The 18,394-nt window shown below is 40.6% G+C and overlaps 1 protein-coding gene across 3 annotated transcripts in view; it reads left to right on the top strand.

Annotated features, from left to right (window-relative positions):
• Positions 1-18,394, top strand: part of SHF (Src homology 2 domain containing F) — a 365,439-nt gene that overhangs the window by 292,515 nt on the left and 54,530 nt on the right. The gene's annotated exons all lie outside the window — the stretch shown is intronic.

Consider the following 18,394-nt stretch of genomic DNA (forward strand, 5'->3'; position numbering starts at 1 on the left):
GTGCCATGTAGGCATCTGCTGGCTCTCATGTAGGAGTGACTTGTATCATGTATCTGCCCTATTCATCAGATTGGGCCAGTTGTGAGATCCTACTCATTATAATAGGACTGATACATATAACCTAACCTCCAATGCAGAAGTGAGTCGAATCAGATTAAGGCCGAGGCCACACAGGGATTTGTGCTAGTGCTCACATGACTCGACTCACGCTTACAGCACAGCGGAAGCAGAGTGTCATGCGAGTGTCACACAACTGTGGTCCGATAGTGCGATCAGACCACAGTTGCGGAGGGGAGGGCCGGCGCTGCATAGGGAAGGGCCGGCGCTGCATAGGGAAGGGCCGGCGCTGCATAGGGAAGGGCCGGCGCTGCGGTGGAGAGGGAGGGATTTATCTCCCTATCTCCTTTGTTGCCGGCTGATGCGAGAATCTCACTGCTCTCACTTTACACCGGTGTAACGCGAGAGCAGTGCGATGTTTATCTCGCCCCATAGACTTGAATGGGTGCGAATGGAACAGGATCGCATTCCACCTGCAGCATGCTGCGACTGTTTTCTTGGTCCGATTAGGGCTGAGAAAATAATCGCTCATGGGAGCTGCCCCATATTGACAAATATTGGTCCGAGTGGAATGCGATTTTTTTTTTTTTTTTTTTTTTTTTTTTTTTTTTCTCATTCCATTTGCACTATTTTTCTCGCCATGTTTCCTAGGCCTAACCCTTTAAAATGTGCTATAACATTAGATCGATAGTATCTTTGTTGTTGTAATTACTTGTTCATTTCTATATCCTAAACCACAGACAGTGAAAATGTAAACTTGATTGGCCTCCTAAATTCTAACATCATTTAACTGTATCCAATTTTTCTCTTAAACTTTTTCTCGTAAACTTTTGTGCTCAAAACCCCTTTGTCTTCAGTTTCTGGAACAGATACAGTGGCATGTAAAAGTTTGGGCACCCCTGGTCAAAATTACTGTTGTTGTGAACAGTTAAGCAAGGTGAAGATGAAATTATCTCTAAAAGGCATAAAGTTAAAGAGAACACGTTTCCTTTGTATTTTAGTCAAAAAAGAAATAATTTTTCATATTTTGCTTTTTTAAAAGTAACAAAAAAGGAAACTGGGCCAAAACAAATGTTTGGGCCCCTTGCATGGTTAGAACCTAGTACCACCCACTTTGGCAAGTATCACTGCTTAACGCTTTTTGTAGCCAGCCAAGAGTCTTTCAATTTTTATTTGATTGATTTTCATCCTTTCTTCCTTAGAAAAGTCTTCCAGTTCTGTGAGATTCCTGGGTCATCTTGCATGCACTGCTCTTTAGAGGTCTAGCCACTGATTTTCAATGATGTTCAGATCAGAGGACTGTGAAAGCCATTGTAATACCTTCAGCTTGCACCTTTTGAGGTCTATTGGGAATTTTGAAGTGTTTAGGATTGTTATCCATTTCTAGAAGCCATCCTCTATTCAACTTCAGCTTTTTTACAGATGGTGTTATGTTTGCATCAAGAATTTGTTGAAAAGTTATTGAATTCATTCTTTCCTGTACCAGTAAAATGTTTACCGTGCCATTGGCTGCAACACAACCCCAAGGCATGATTGATCCACTCACATGCTTAAAGGGAAACTGTCAGGTGTAATATGCACCCAGAACCACGAGCAGTTCTGGGTGCATATTACTAATCCCTGCTTAACTGTACCTGTATACACTAGCATACAGTAGATAGAGATCTTTAGAAAAAGTATTTCTAAAGATCTTTTACCATATGCTAATGAGCGAGGGCACTAGTCCCCTGGGCGTTAGTTATCTGGCCGGTCGCCCCCATTGATGCATGCACACACAGAATGTGGTGAGCCTTCCTCATAAAGGTGGCCGCAGCCCAGGTGCACGATGCTAATGATACAACCACTCAATCATCCTAGCTAGAGGGGAGGCGCAGCTGCTTAGCATAAGACATGCATACTAATAAGGCTTGCACTAGAAGGCTGTCATATAGATGAGTGATATGCACAGTGTCTGAACTGTAACCTATAAATGATGCCAAAAACCCTAGGTCAGGTGGGCTAATCAGCACTATATATGTGCATCTCACACGGATAGCTTGGAGGGTTGAGTGGTTGATAGCTCCTAGCTTTAAAGCTGGGTTCACACTAAGCGACAGCGACAACGACGTCGCTGTTACGTCACCATTTTCGGTGACGTAACAGCGACCTTGTAAGTCGCTGTTATGATCGCTGCTTAGCTGTCAAACACAGCAGAAGCAGCGATCATAACGTCGCTGTGCTACATGTGCAGAGAGCAGGGAGCCGCGCTTAGCACTGGCTCCTTGCTCTCCTAGGTACAGTACACATCGGGTTAATTAACCCGATGTGTGCTGCAGCTACATGTCACAGTGCAGAGAGCAGGGAGCCGCGCGCACTGCTTAGCGCTGGCTCCTTGCTCTCCTTGCTACAGTATACATCGGGTTAATTACCCGATGTGTACTGCAGCCACATGTGCACAGGGCAGGAGCCGGCGCTGGCAGCAAGAGCGAAGGCTGGTAACGAAGGTAAATATCGGGTAACCAGGGAAAGGTCTTCCCTTGGTTACCCGATGTTTACGCTGGTTACAGCTTACCGCAGCTGCCAGTGCCGGCTCCTGCTCGCTTCATTTCGTCGCTCTCTCGCTGTCACACACAGCGATGTGTGTGTCACAGCGGGAGAGTGACGACCAAAAAATGAAGCTGGACATTCAGCAACGACCGGCGACCTCACAGCAGGGGCCAGGTCGTTGCTGGATGTCACACACCGCGACAGCGACGGGACGTCGCTGCAACGTCACAGAAAATGGTGACGTAGCAGCGACGTCGTTGTCGCTGTGTGTGACACCAGCTTTAGTCTGTGGGAAAACTTAGCAGTAAGTTATCAATTTACTTGCAATTCCTTGCGTTTGTGAGGGTATACTCAGAATTCCTTGATGGAGCACAAAGTGGATTTTGTAAAGTAAACAGCACTATTAATTCTCTTTTAACTGCTTATGTGGTCGATGAATCGCTTGTAGCCACTTTCTCTATTAGCTCTTCCTTATTGTTATTTAACCCCCTCACCACCCAGCAATTTTGGGGTTTTGCTCTTTTGTTTTTCCTCCCCTTTTTCATAGAGCCATAACGTTTTTATTTTTCCATAAGTATAGACATATGAGGGCTTATTTTTTCCGGTCAGGTTGTATTTTTGTATTAAACCATTCATTTTATCATCTAGTGTAGTGGAATATGTGAATAAAAATCCAAGTGCGGAGAAATTGCAAAAAAAAAGTGCAATTCCACGATTGTTTTTTTTTATTTACCATGTTCACTCTGGTAAAATTGACCTGGCAGTATGATTTTCTACGTCAGTAAGAGTTCATATATTCTAAACATGTATAGTTTTCTTTCATTTTAAGTAGTGAAAAAAATTCACAGGCTTGTCAAAAGTGTTTTTGCTTTGGTGCCATTTTCCAAGAACATAGTTGTTTGGGAAAATCTGGGACTAGGTGATGGCTTATTTTTTGCACCCTAAGCTGTTCTTTTTACAGATTCAGTTTTTGGTTAGATGCAATGTTTTTATTGCTTTTTATTGCAGCATTGCTGCGGCAAAAAAAACTTAATTTTTTTTCATTATGCTGTTTACCAATTGGATTAATTTTTTTAATATCTTGATCGGACATTTCTGAATGCAGTGATGCCAAATCTTTGTATTTTTTTGTTATTCTTTCATTTTCAGTGGGGCAATAGTTTTGTAATTTTTAACATTTTGCGTTTTCTTTTGTTTTTTTTTTCATATTTTTAGAAAATAAAAAAATCACTTTTTATTGTATTTACTAGCTCCCTTGGTGGAGTTGAAGCTGTGATCTTCTGATCGCTTGTGCTGTACAGAGCAGTACATCAGCATTGCGCTCTACAGCAAAAAATATGACTATGAATGCCGTGTCGCAGTCGGCATTCACACGAACTATGTCATGACAGACACAGGGGTCATCAGCTGACCACTGACAGTTATGACAACTGATCGGCGCCCTGCAATCACATAACCTGGCCAGGCTACCAATTGGAGCGGGGAATTAAGCAGTCCTGAGCGGTGCATTTTAAATCCCGCTGTCAGAAATTGACAGCAGGATTTAACTGGTTAACACATGACGCTGATGAGATCAACCAATGAACAGGATAGGATGCGGGTTGAGCGTGCGAGCCCGCATCAAAGAAAGGGACACGATTAGGGATGAACAAATACCTCAAATATTCGGCTTCGTGAATATCTGAAAAATAAGTCACCGCTATGCGAATATTCGATGCGCAATGTAAGTCTATGGGAAGCCCAAATAGTTCCGAATAGTTGTTGTTCGGGTTTCCCATAGACTTACATTGCGCATCGAATATTCGCAAATAGTCGAATAGCGGCGACCTATTCGGCAAATATTCGCGAAGCCGAATATTTGAGGTATTCGATCATCCCTAGACATGATCTTTCATGTAAATATACGTATAGAGGCACATGATGGCTGATCGGATCAGCCGTCGTGCAGAGAAGTATGCAGGCTCAGACTGCGAGGCTGCATTAAAGCAAGGGATACAACCTTTGATGTAAATATACGTCAAATGTCGTGTAGGGGTTAAAGTCAGAGATGCGTCTGTTAATGCTTGCAACTGCACAATGTGGAAAAAAAGTACTTTACGCCAGGCATTTTAATGCCTTAAATCTGATGTTCATGTTTATTAGATATAATGCAACAGAAAGGTTGAACCAAAACTCCATATAATGTGCCTGTTAGTTATGTACAATGTTCATTGTTTTTTTTAGACTATCTCTGCTTTATGAGTGGGTTGATTGTATTTATGCTGTGTGCTTTGACCAATTAGATTATTTTTCCTTTTGCTTACCCTCTGTCATGCTGTTTTTGTGAAATGCTAAAATAAAGAGCCTGCAGCTTCATTTCCCTCCTCCCTGTACAGTAATTATTTATTTCATACATTTACCGAAATCCGGGAGGGAAATGGGAACTATAGATTACTGGAGCATTAGGTCTTCCCTTAGATGATACATTTACAGAATGTTCTGTGTTCATGTTTACCACCGATTATGTTGAAGTGCAAGAAGAGCTGGGAACGGGAAAGAAATAACTGGTTTCTCATCCTACTTGCGTTTCAATAAAAATCAATGTAGCTAGTCGTGGATAGAACTCCATAAAACGAAATGTAAGACTTGGCAATTATTTCCAGGCCAGAATAAATATCTTTGACTTCATAGCTATTCTGAAAATATGAATCTTCACCCTTTACTACTCCGTAGACAAATTATAATTAATGGGAAATTTTTCCTGAGTCATTTGAGAGTTTTTATGCGATTCTAATTGCTGTCTTACAGAGATTCAGGCTTCTTTTTTATTCAACTATATAATTTTTCCTACTGGATATTGCCTGTTCTCTTCATACATAGTGAATTGTTTTTCACTGTATGCTAAAATACTTTGATAATTTCCATCCAAACTATAATTCACGAAGAATATTGTCTTATTGGCTGTCAACATGGCCCACATTCCTTTCGCAATTTCTGTCTATTCTCGTTAATCAGGTATTTATTTCGCCAAGCTCTAAAATTAAAAGGATTTTGTCCAGCTGCTTAAAGGTTTCATTTGCTCTTTTATCTGCTGCAAATAGCTTTGTAGCAGCATGGTGACCCTTTGGGGCCAGGGTAAATTACTGGCATCCATTAACTAACAGCATCTTACTAAGCTGTATGTGAAGTAAATGCACAAAACAACATAATAAGTTGGTGGTCATGTCCAATAATGGAAAGTCAGTAATGCATGTGCTATGTACAGAACAGTCATGAACTGCTATTCCATTATCACAGAAAAATATTAGACTGATTCCACATACGAATTCACATTTAATTTGAAGTCAGTAGAAAAAAATCCATAAAGTAGGATTTGGTCTCATGCTCGTTGTAATATTTTAGTGAATTTTACTACAGATGATCAGTTCTTTTCATGTGATGAATTTTTCAAAAATAGATTCACAGGAAAGCAATTTGCTGCACAGCCTCCGATTGCCCTAAAAACGAGTGCAAGCATATAACATGTCCTTGTATCTAACTGCTTTCCAGCTCTTTACCACAAACACAGATGTAGTAATGTTAGTGTCGTAAAAATCGGAACCCAATAGTATGCAATTTTAAAAAAACAAAAGGATTAAAAGTGATCCTTTTTAGTGATTTGTGATCAGGCAGATTGTTCTGTGCAGAAACTGACCCAAACTGACTGTCGGTATCAGAGGTAACGAGTGATGTCCTATATACCATTGCCACTGACACTTTTTCTTTTCCCATCTTCTGCAATGTATAAAATGGTGGCAAGCATTTTTTGGGCACTTTGCACGAACACTAAAATGGCCCAGATTTGCAGGGACCTTTTGAATTTCAAAAAATTTAACACATTTTTATTTGCATCATATTGATTTGCTCATATGATATCCTGGGAGAGCTAATTTAGGGTGAGATCCAAAGGGATCTCCAGATCTACCAATGTTGGTCCAATTAATAGCGATGCATCAGAGACAAGAACACAAGAACACACAGCCAATGGACATGTAGCGAGCTTTGTCTGAATCTCAGATGCCCAAACACCAGTTTATTAAAACCACAAAAGAAGAGGGAACGGCTTATTACATGACCAAAAATGGAATGAAAGTTGTGAATAACAAAATCGTAAATTATGAATCCTGCTGAATTCCTTAAAAATAGATCTGTCCAGTTTTCTGGACCTTAGTAACAAAGGAACTTTAGACAAATACCTCTTTAAAGAGACTACACCAAGTGTTATTGCTTTTATGAATAGCACTTATAAAGCTAATACAAAAATTTCTAAATCTAATATATAAAGCTCAGTGTGTGTGTGTGTGTGTGTGTGTGTGTGTGTGTATGTCCGCTAAAGGAATTTGCACCGTTGCATTTACAATCACGAAATTTTGCATAGATGCTCTAGGTGACCCAGGGAACGTCATAGAGTATGTTTTGATGGGAAATTTTAACCCCGCGCTTTACAGTTACACTCAAAAATCCTGCCTCAATTAAACTGAATGGAGGGGGGAGCTACAAGCTATTAATAGCAACTGTCAGTGGTTGCTACAGGAACAAAATAAACTGTTAGTATAAGAAGCTTATGTGTGAGGTAATAAGATATTGGTGGAAAGACGGATAGAGAGATACAGAGTAAGAGGCAAACTGACAGAAACAGACGGGCAAAGAGACAGACCTGGAAAGAGACAGACCTAGAAAGGGACAGCCCTGCAAAGGAACAGACTGGCAAGGAGACAGCCCGGGCAAGGAGACAGACAAACACCGACTGGGAAAGAGACAGACAGACACAGAGATGGAGACAGATAGATTGATACAAATACAAACAGAGAGAAACAGACAGAGACATAGACACAGACAGACAAAGAGACACAGACAGAGATACAGATAGACAGCGACACACAGACAGAGACTGGGAGAGAGACAGTTACTATCCCGGGCAATGCCCGGGTACTACAGCTAGTCTAATATATAAAGCTGAGTACATGTATGTATGTATGTATGTATGTATGTATGTATGTGTGTATGTATGTATGTCCGCTAAAGGAATCCGCACCGTCACATTTACAATCACGAAATTTTGCACAGGGAGCATCATAGACTATGTTTGGGCGGGAAAATGCAACCCTGTGCTTTACAGTTACTCTCCAAAAATCCTGCCTCCATTAAACTGAATAGTGGTGGGAGCTACAGGCTATTAATAGCAACTGTCAGTGGTTGCTATAGGAACAAAATAAACTTTTAGTATATGAAGCTTATATGTGAGGTAATATGATGTCGGTGGGGAGACGGATAGAGAGAGACAGAAAGAGACAGACAGACACAGACGGGCAAAAAGACTGACGGGCAAACAGAGCCCTGGAAAGAGAGAGCCCTGGAAAGAGAGAACCCTGGAAAGAGAAAGCCCTGGAAAGAGACAGCTGAGTAAAGAGACAGCCCGGGAACGAGACAGCCTGGGAACGAGACAGCCTGGGAACGAGACTGCCCTGTAAAGAGACAGAGAGAGACAGACTGATACAAATACAGACAGAGAGATAGAAACAGACAGACAGAGACATACACACAGACAGACAAGGAAAGAGACAGAGAGACAGACCGACAGCGACACACAGACAGAGACTGGGAGAGAGACAGAGACACAGTTACTATCCCGGGCAATGCCCGGGTACTACAGCTAGTTATTTGTATATTTAGATAAATAAATTGCTTAAGTAATAAAACAATGCAAGGTTCAAATTTTTAACATAACAATACGCATTCATGGATTTAGGACTTTAAATCTAAAAGATGCTAGAAACCCAATGATGCATTTACATTTCCGCACTATTGGGTGAAATTGAATTTGGCTTTAGTAGAGGATTTGTATTTTTAACTTGCATATGTTTTTGTATTTTTAGTTCTACAAAGCCTTGTAAAGGTACATTAAGATTCTGCATTAGAGACCATCCTCCATATGATTCCATATTAAATCCAAGGCATACATAGGTACAAAGGAATTCCGTATCTTTTTGTCTAATATATAAAGCTGAGTGTATGTGTGAATGTATATGTATGTATGTATGTATGTCCGCTAAAGGAATCCGCACCGTCGCATTTACAATTACGAAATTTTGCACAGATGCCTCCTGTGACTCAGGGAACGTCATAGACTGTTTTGACAGAAAAATGTAACCCCGCGTTTTAAAGTTACTCTCTAAAAAACCTGTCTCTATTAAAGTCAATGGAGCTGCAACCTACAGGTTATTAATAGCAGCTGTGAGTGGTTGCTATTGGAACAAAATACATTGTTCGTATGAGAAGCTTATGTGTGACGTAATAAGATGTCGGTGGGGACATGGATAGGGAGAGACAGCAAGAGACAGACAGTATTGACACAGACAGAGTTAGGGGTGCTTCACACACAGCGAGCTCGCTGCCGAGACCGCTGCTGAGTCACGCTTTTTGTGACGCAGCAGTGACCTCATTAGCGATCTCGCTGTGTGTGACACTGAGCAGCGATCTGGCCCCTGCTGCGAGATCGCTGCTCGTTACACACAGCCCTGGTTCGTTTTCTTCAAAGGCGCTCTCCCGCTGTGACACACAGATCGCTGTGTGTGACAGCGAGAGAGCGACAAATGAAGCGAGCAGGGAGCAGGAGCCGGCGTCTGGCAGCTGCCGAGGCTGGTAACTAAGATAAACATCGGGTAACCAAGGTGGTTACCCGATATTTACCTTAGTTACCAGCCTCCGCAGCTCTCACGCTGCCTGTGCTGCCGGCTCCGGCTCTCTGCACATGTAGCTGCTGTACACATCGGGTTAATTAACCCGATGTGTACTGTAGCTAGGAGAGCAAGGAGCCAGCGCTCAGTGTGCGCGGCTCCCTGCTCCCTGCACGCACAGCTAAGCGGTGTGCGCTGGTAACTAATGTAAACATCGGGTAACCATACCCGATGTTTACCTTAGTTACCAGTGTCCGCAGCTTCCAGACGCCGGCTCCGTGAAAGCGCAGCGTCGCTTGCACGTCGCTGCTGGCTGGGGGCTGTTCACTGGTCGCTGGTGAGATCTGCCTGTTTGACAGCTCACCAGCGACCATGTAGCGATGCAGCAGCGATCCTGACCAGGTCAGATCGCTGGTCGGATCGCTGCTGCATCGCTAAAGTGTGAAGGTACCCTAAGAGGCAGCAGGGAAAGGGAGAGAGAGAGACAGACAGTCAAAGAAAAAAAGACAGACAGACCAGGAAAGAGACTGGGAAGGAGACAGAGACTGGGGAAGAGACAGACTGACAAAGAGACAGTTACTATCCCGGGCAACGCCCGGGTACTGCAGCTAGTAGCCTTTATAATACAGCTCCATAAAATGTGTATACAGTACCATATGTTCAGAATGCCTTAAATTTATCGACTGATTGTAATTTAGAATTAAATCAAAATGTCAAATTCAATAACATATATAGCTTTTTTTTCAAAAACATGAATTTTGTTTAGTTTACAGTATGTGTCTATAGTATACATACATGGTGATTTTTGATAATTTGTGGAAAATTTACAAGAACATCCACATTTTGTCAAATGCAATATTAGTAGAGATGACTGGATCGATTTGATATAAATTGAATGCATGTTGAAATTTGGCAGACCCAGCAAATTTTTAATAATTTGCGATTCATTTCACATAGATCACCCCAAAAAAATTCCCACCACCATTTTCCACAAAGCAATAGATTGGATATGGGAAGAATTCTAAACTCACAGCTTTGGCAATAGAGATGAGGAGAGAAGGCTTTAAAATGCTGAATATACATGAAAAAATAGGAAAATAAGATAAATACAATGAAAGAGATTTGACTGTCAGTTTACCCATATCCATGTGTTTTGACTTCACTTTAACATGGCTAAGGCTGTGTTTGCGGTGAAGAGCTTGGTTTTCCCAGGATTGTATGGTGGATCTGTCTTCAGGACAATGGGAGGCTTTGCAGTAATTGCAATTCACAGCAAATCGATGTATCACATTTTTAAGAAAAGTTTAGCGGAGATGGCGAATTTGAATTTCAAAAGCTTCTTTCATCTGTCATCTCTACTATATAGCTTCCTTTCCAAATACAGAAATTTTGATTTACGGTATATTTCTAAATTATAAATATATATTCTGCCTTTTTGGATGATATATTCTGATATTGATGTGGTAATTCATGTGTTAAAAGGCACAAGGGCTTTAAGGTCAAATCACAATGTCTGTGCATTGGTATCTAGAAATCTTGTCTCAGCTGTCAGTGCTGGGTAAGATAGTTTCTAAATTGTCTCTCTGATCTTATAACACCTTGATGCTCTACATCCCCCATCAATTTTCTTTCCTCGTAAGCCCTAAAGCATATTAGCTTCCAATAACCTTGCTGCAGTCTTAGGCGATATTTTGTCCTTGAGAGGAGAGATTTTGTGTACTGCACAATTACATTTTGTACTGATCCTTTTTGTTCTAAAATTTATTAAATTACTACTTTTTTCATGTTCTTGTCTGCTTTGGTGTAACAGAGAAGTTGAATGGTCTGTAACGCCCATTTCCAGTACTTGAGGGAGATCTTTCTTAGACTTGTTAGCATAATGTATACAGCGGATGGTGCATTGCCGTTCAGCATTTTACAATGTAGTTTGGGTTTTGTTTGTTTTGTAATAGTTTCAGTCAATTGCCCAATATAAATTGCAGAGGAATATTGTATAGTGCAGAGATGGCAGTTTTTTAACAACAGTTCACAAACAGTTAAAAAAAAAAATATGCTGTTCTTTAGGGCAGAGTTACACTAGTGTACGGCATCCAATTCGAGAGCATCGGATGGGATATGCTAATGACCCTTGGCTCAGGCTCTGCTGCAAGAGGGAGCCGAGTGTCATGCGACTGTGATCTGATCCAGAGATTGGATCACAGCTGCGGAGAGAGGGAGAAAGTTATCTCCCTATCACCTCCATTGTCAGCATGTGCGTATATCGCGCTGCACTTGGATGACATCCAAGTGCAGTCCGATGTTTCACTCGCACCCATCGACTTGTATGGGTGTGAGTGAGCTGAGATTCTCAGACTATCGCAGTATGCTGCGTTTGTTTTTCAGTCTGATTAGCGCTTCAGAAAAAGTCGCAGATGTGAACTGCAGCATTGTTTTACACGGGGCAGAGTGCAATGTGAGATTTTATCGCATTGCACTCATGCAAGTCATACGCCAGTGTGACTCTGCCCTTGTGTAGTTTAGAGATGAGATAATAGATTTGATGCAGTGCGAATTTGTGCTGATTTATTAGGAATCCAGTGCTCCCAGAAAATTTAAGCAATTTTGCACAAATCACCAAAAATGATCACTGCTGTGTTACACAAATAAAATATTTCTGCCAAATAAAGCTCTCTTGACTTTTAGAGCTACTGAGCACGCTTTCCTATAATGCATTGTTACTATCCCATTACATGTAGTGATGAGCGAAGACTACCATGCTCGAGTGAGGGGTCCTCCAAATGAGCAGCTTGGACAGGTTCGACTACCATACCAAGAATAATGGAAGTCAATGAGACGCTCGAACATTTTTTTGGAATATCTTGCGGAAAAATGCTTCTTTCCCATTGATTTCTATTATCCTCTGTATTCGAGTCAAGCCCATCCAAGCGTCCAGCCTGCTTGTTTTGAGTGCCGAGTATGGTAGTGGTCGCTCATCACTAATTACATGGTGTTTCACAGCCAATCAGAACAGCTTATTATAGCCTGGATAAAAGCAGAGGAAAGGAATGCAGCAGCCATTCTTGGGAGAATACCTAATTACTTAGCTATAGAGAGAGGAAGAGAAAGCCATAAAACAGTGAATAGATTGTACAGATCATGTATGTTCTAGCAAAGCAGTGAAAGAACAGTTGATATCCATTTACTCATAGCCATATACTATGTATATTGAGGTCATTTTCACACTACTAAGTCAGCTTTTGCATTAATTGGGTTGGAAAGGGGTTAAAAATAAGACATACAGATGCACATCCTTTCAGGGCAATTAAAGTACCTGTGATTTGCAGCAAATTGTTATTACAGAAATCTGTATTTGGCAAAATGGCTTTTCTTTTAATTCCCTTTTGTGAGGATTCAACAAAATGGCAACCAGCTTGCTTCCATTTGGCTGAACCTGCTTCACAGTCCCATCCGATCCTTGGTGCACCTTCTTATCATGGCCAAGCACTGAAATCTCTGGGCCTCTTCATGCTTGACTGGGACTTCTGACTCTGATGAGGCCCGGAATGTAATTTCATATGTGTGTGTGCATGGTTACCGGCGCACGTGATGTTATGACGTTACGTGCATTTGCACTGAAATACCCGAGGCTTGCTCAAAGCTGGGGGTTCTGGCCTAGCATTAAGAAGATTTCACCACTTGGCAGTTGTAAGAAGATGCATCAAGTATCGTATGGGGGATGGGAAGAGCAGAGGGGCCGTATAGGTGAGAAGTGAGAGAGAAGTTTCTTTTTTTATTTCAAACTATTTAAATGTATTAAATTACATTACTTTTATTATGGTCTGGAGAGATCCTTGATCACAATAAAGGGCATTCAATTCTCAGAGATTTGCAAATCAAATTTTCCAGGAAAATCCCTGTGATCTGGCGAATGAGAACATCTCTAAATAAAATGTAGTGGAAATTCGCAATAGAAGCTGTGGGGCGGCGCTGCTGTCACTCACCCTGTTTCTTCCATCACCCTGAAACCAATTGCCATCAGCGTATGGCTCAAGTGTCACTCATACTGCTTCTATCACCGCCCCCTGATAAACAAACTGCGGGCCGGTGGTAACAGACGTGTCCCACAGCTTCTATCACTGCTATTTATTCTTGGATGCCATCAGAAGGCAGCGATGACAAAAATTGTGGTAAGTGACCACAGTGACCACAGTGCCACCTCAGTTGAGACTCCACTCAAACAAAACATCATAGAAAGTAAAAAAAGAAAAAAAAGCACTTACAGGGGTATGGGTATTTTAAAATAAGTTAATTTACAAAAATGGTTAGGGGTTAAATTGGTATTTTCATTTAATAAAACAAAAAAGAAAACATTACTTTATTGGCACTTAGCAGAATATATTCCAAATTTTTGGAGTTGAGTTTTTTGCAGTGATATAAACCATTAACTCTTGCAAAGCTATATTGTATATTGGGTTGGTATATTCAGGGAAATATGCAGATTCTTTAACAGCCCCCAGCATGAGATAAACTATTTCATCTATAGTCCATGACCCATTTCCATGCTGCTGATTGCTATAAATGTCGACCTGTAACATTCTGACCCATAGTGGAATATGAAATTCCCCAGACTACCGTGTGCTCTTTATTGCACCTGATGCTACTTAGTGTTTCTATTAATAATACTAGGGAACAATTTTGAAAAATTTAGTTTTTCTTGAGTTTTATCTTTCTGCTGATTTAGCCTAAAATAGGCATGCTGATTTCAAAACTGTGGTTAGTTTTCTTCTATTATGGCAATTTTTTTCTCTACGTCGTATCATAATGTGATTACTCTCGGCTGGATCTAGGGTAGCACTACAGCTCTCCTATTGGCCGAGAGCAAACAACCCTTGAGTGAGGATGGGTGGAGGATGACCTTGACGAACGACCATTTGAGGTTATTTGTGTACGTTATTCAGTTACACGTGAGAGGTTTTGTAACGCTCTGTATAGTGAAACGTATTGCAGAAGTTTCTTTACAAAGGGTTAGCAGAATTCATTTTTTTGTTTAGACACTTATTTCCTTTCTTTCACATCATGTTAATCTCTGCTATTTCTCATCGTAAGTGACTAGAAAGCCCTGATTCCTTTTATCATATCTGCGGCAGTTTCACCATTCCCTGTCAAAGGACAAACATCAGCACATTTGTCAAGCAAGCCTATTTTTCATATTTCAAACCAAAACTTGGTAATCAAGATAAATGTTGGACACCTCATAACCAGTGCGTCAAGAGTTTATGGCTGTGGATGAAGGGGACATGTGATAAGATGCCATTTTGTATATTTACGATTTGGCGAGAGCCAAGAGATGATTCTAGTGACTATTACGTTTGTATACTAAAAACATCAGGCTATAACAAGAAAAATAAATATAGAATAGAATATCCTAGTCTGTCATCAGCTATACGTCCAGTGCCTCATTTAGCTGAAATCCCAGTGCCAAGTGTCCTTGAATTCATTTCAAGAACAGAATTATGATGAAGAAGAAAGTGACAGCAGTGATGAAGATTTTGAAATTGTCCCAATTGCCTATTCATTTTCCCATTTGTGAAGAATATGGAGCCATAAAAAAAGTTATTGAATTATTGCAATATCAAAAACACAATTTGATCATCATCTGTGTTGATCTTAAAATAGTATGCTTACTACTTTGTCAGTAACGCGGATACACAAAGTATCATTGTTTTCTGTGCATGTGGGTCAACAGAGCTCGTGAGAAGCAATGGGTGGCAAGGATTAAGGCTGCTTTACACGTAGCGACATCGTTAGCGATGTCGCTCGTGAAAGCACCTGCCTCCGTCGTTTGTGCATCACGGGCAAATCGCTGCCCGTGTCGCACAATATCGTTAGTCCCCATCACACATACCTGCCTAACGACGTCGCTGTGGCCAGCGAACTGCCTCTTTTCTAAGGGGGCGGTTCGTGCAGCGTCACAGTGACGTCACATGTCGGGCGTCCAATAGAAGCGGAGAGCAGCCGCAGGAAAGACACGCCCACCTCGTTGTCGGAGGACGCAGGTACGGTGTTGTTCGTCGTTCCCGGGGTGTCACACGTAGCGATGTGTGCTGCCTCAGGAACAACGAACAACCTGCATCCAGCACCATCAACGATTTTTGGGATTTGAACAACGATCAACGATTAGGTATTTTTGATTGTTATCGGTCGTTTGTACATGTCATATGCAACGACGTCGCTAACTAGGCTGGATGTGCGTCACGAATTCCGTGACCCCCAACGACATCTCGTTAGCGATGTTGTTGCGTGTAAAGCCCCCTTTAGTCTCAAAGATTTGTCTTCAAACCTGGTAATAAAAAAATTCTACATGAGCCACTTATTGATGGAACATTATATTTCTACCTCTGCACATTAAACTGGGTCTCGTGAGGCAATTTATTTTCAATGGGGCAAAAGGGGGATGATTTAAAATTTGTTTTTTTGTTTTAATTTTTTTAAATTTTTTACACACTTTTTTATTTATTTTGATCCCCAATGGAGCGTGCTGGATTGCACTGTCAGAGTTTGACCTCATGATCTAAGAGGTTAACAGGCACTGGTGGATCTCTAATCCACATGTGCCTGTTAGCTGCACATATCTGCTGATCAGATCAGCTGACCAGTGTGGGGAAAGGGGATAGATGTGGGCCTGCCTCATGAGCCCACATAAAAGGGAGGTAGGACACCTAGGACATATATAATACGTCCTAGGTCGTTAAAGGTTATGAAGGGATGGTATCAAAGTTGATGGGATGTAAATATGATGGCTGACTATTATTGATATTTAGGTGACATTTTTCACAGATTGAACACTCCAGGAAAAGCTTTAAGTGTAAATGTTTTCTTTGAAGAGTTCTTCCTATCTCCAAGATCTATCCCAATATGTAGTAGGTGTATTAATAATAATATTAGCAAATACCTCCAATTAGAAATGTAATATAGTTGTCCTGATATAGCCATGTCTCTTACCTCATGTGGAGGACATTGCAGCTTAGGTATCAATGTTTACAACGAATCAGATAGTGACAGTTAGTTGCTCGTGGTTGTAACTATGGATACCTTAAGCTGCAATACCCTTCACATGAGGTAAGTGATATAGCTAATTTAAGAGAATTATACTACATTTCTATACTAAATCCAAACTACTCAAGACCTGAACATCTGAAAACTAAGATACTGTACCAAAATGTAACTTAAAAAGCAAATCACATCAATGGTCTCTAAGGTCACCTGTCACAATTATCGAGTATGGCAGTTAGATATTGGTTACTTAAAACTATTACCTGAGTATTACCTGAAAACTCTCAAGCGCTTCCATTAGTGAGGCCTCTCTTAGGTATTCCATATCCATTGGAAGTATTTGTAGCATTCCTTCTGAGACACAGACACCAGTGTCAGTCGTGATTTTGCTAAACCAACTTTGCTAGACAGGCCACTTCAACAGGATGCATGCCTGATGTCCTCCAAGGTTGATACTTCATCTACACTCAGATCTGATGAATAAATTCACAGACACTTTCAAAGCCTACCTTAAAAACTGCCATATCAACATCACTATATGGAAAGCTCTGTCCAATAAATTTACCCTTTGGCATTGTATGACCCATCAAGAGGTAAATATTTTTGAGAAAGACGACATCTATACTGAAGCAAACAAAAGACAACGATGAAAGGAAAGGAGAAAAACCTAAAGAAAACAGCAACTTTTAAACAGATTCTCTTGTCCTAGCGATTTTAAGATCTGAAGCTGGAATATTGTACTCTCATTCGTTTTAGGATGCACAAGCTATCTTATGGGTGTCATTTTCAGTTTGCGTGACCTTCAAGGAAAATCAGTAGAAAACTCCTTGTTTCTTATGGCTTTTTATAGTCAATTGTTTCCCTTACGGCAAACAAAGCTTTATAAGATACATAATGCATAAGTCCAGGTCAGTGGTGAATGATGCAAATATATTTTGAAAACATGGATCTTAAGTTTTCATAAGATGAAAAAAATCTAAATCTTGGCCGTATGAGAATGGGAAACTCAATGAGCGCTGTATTAAGAAAATCAAAAGTAATTCAAAACAGTAGTATGCAAGACACTATAAATAAATAAATTGGTAGAGACTCATACATACGTAAGTAGCCAAATCCTACACATTGTCAGTCATCTTCCATTGTTGCTAGAAACATTGTATTAATCCAGTGGTTAATTAATCTTTTTGTATAAAACAAAAGTCTTGTAATTTATACATACCAATTTGCAGCAAACTTTAGAGAACACACGATATTCTTCTATTTTAAATTCTGCATCCGCTTCCATTTAATATGAGTTTAATAAAGTCCCAAGCGTTTTGTAGCAGGAAAAGACAGTGCCTTTCAGTCGATGCCAAATAAATTATATATGATTGTTTTTTCCTGAAAGTCACATTGCAATGTACAAGACTGAAACTTGTAAATCATTTATATCATTTAAGATTTTCTTTATGCATAAACACAAATCTAAAAGGTTTACATTATCCAGAGATGCAGTGAGAACAGTCATTCACTGCAATGCAACTACACATCTCAAAGAGTATGTCAGGGACACTTTAATTACACATGCCCATGCATGTCCTCCTGTTTTGTATACCCACCAGATCGGATGCATATTTTAGCACAGCCATCTTCTGTGGGTGGCATCATCCTAGTGGGAATTTCCAAGCTGGCTAATGAGGTTTAAAAGGGTTGTCCCCCTTTACTTGGACAACTCCTCCTTATTCTGCTTGTTTGCCCCAGAAAAATAAATAAGTATATACATAAGTCTGTGTGATAGAATCATGAGGAACATATTTTCACCCTTTAGCCATCCAAGGATTTTGGCCATTTTAAAAAAAATCTCATTGAAATGTTTGTGAATTTAAAGGAAACTAAAATAAAAACCCTTTCTAAAATACACTCTGGCGACACTAGGGTCAGTGGGTGCTCTCGTCTGCTGGCCTGGCTGTCTTTAGAAAGACGACATGGACCAGGGCTTATCCCATTGAACGCTCGCACTCCTTTCTCGTGGGCAAAACACTACTCAGACAACACTGGGTGAGGTAACCACAGATTGGTAAGACTTTATTGGTTCACCAACAGGC

The sequence above is a fragment of the Anomaloglossus baeobatrachus genome, chromosome 4, assembly GCF_048569485.1.
Source record: "Anomaloglossus baeobatrachus isolate aAnoBae1 chromosome 4, aAnoBae1.hap1, whole genome shotgun sequence".
Classification (NCBI taxonomy): Eukaryota; Metazoa; Chordata; class Amphibia; order Anura; family Aromobatidae; genus Anomaloglossus; species Anomaloglossus baeobatrachus.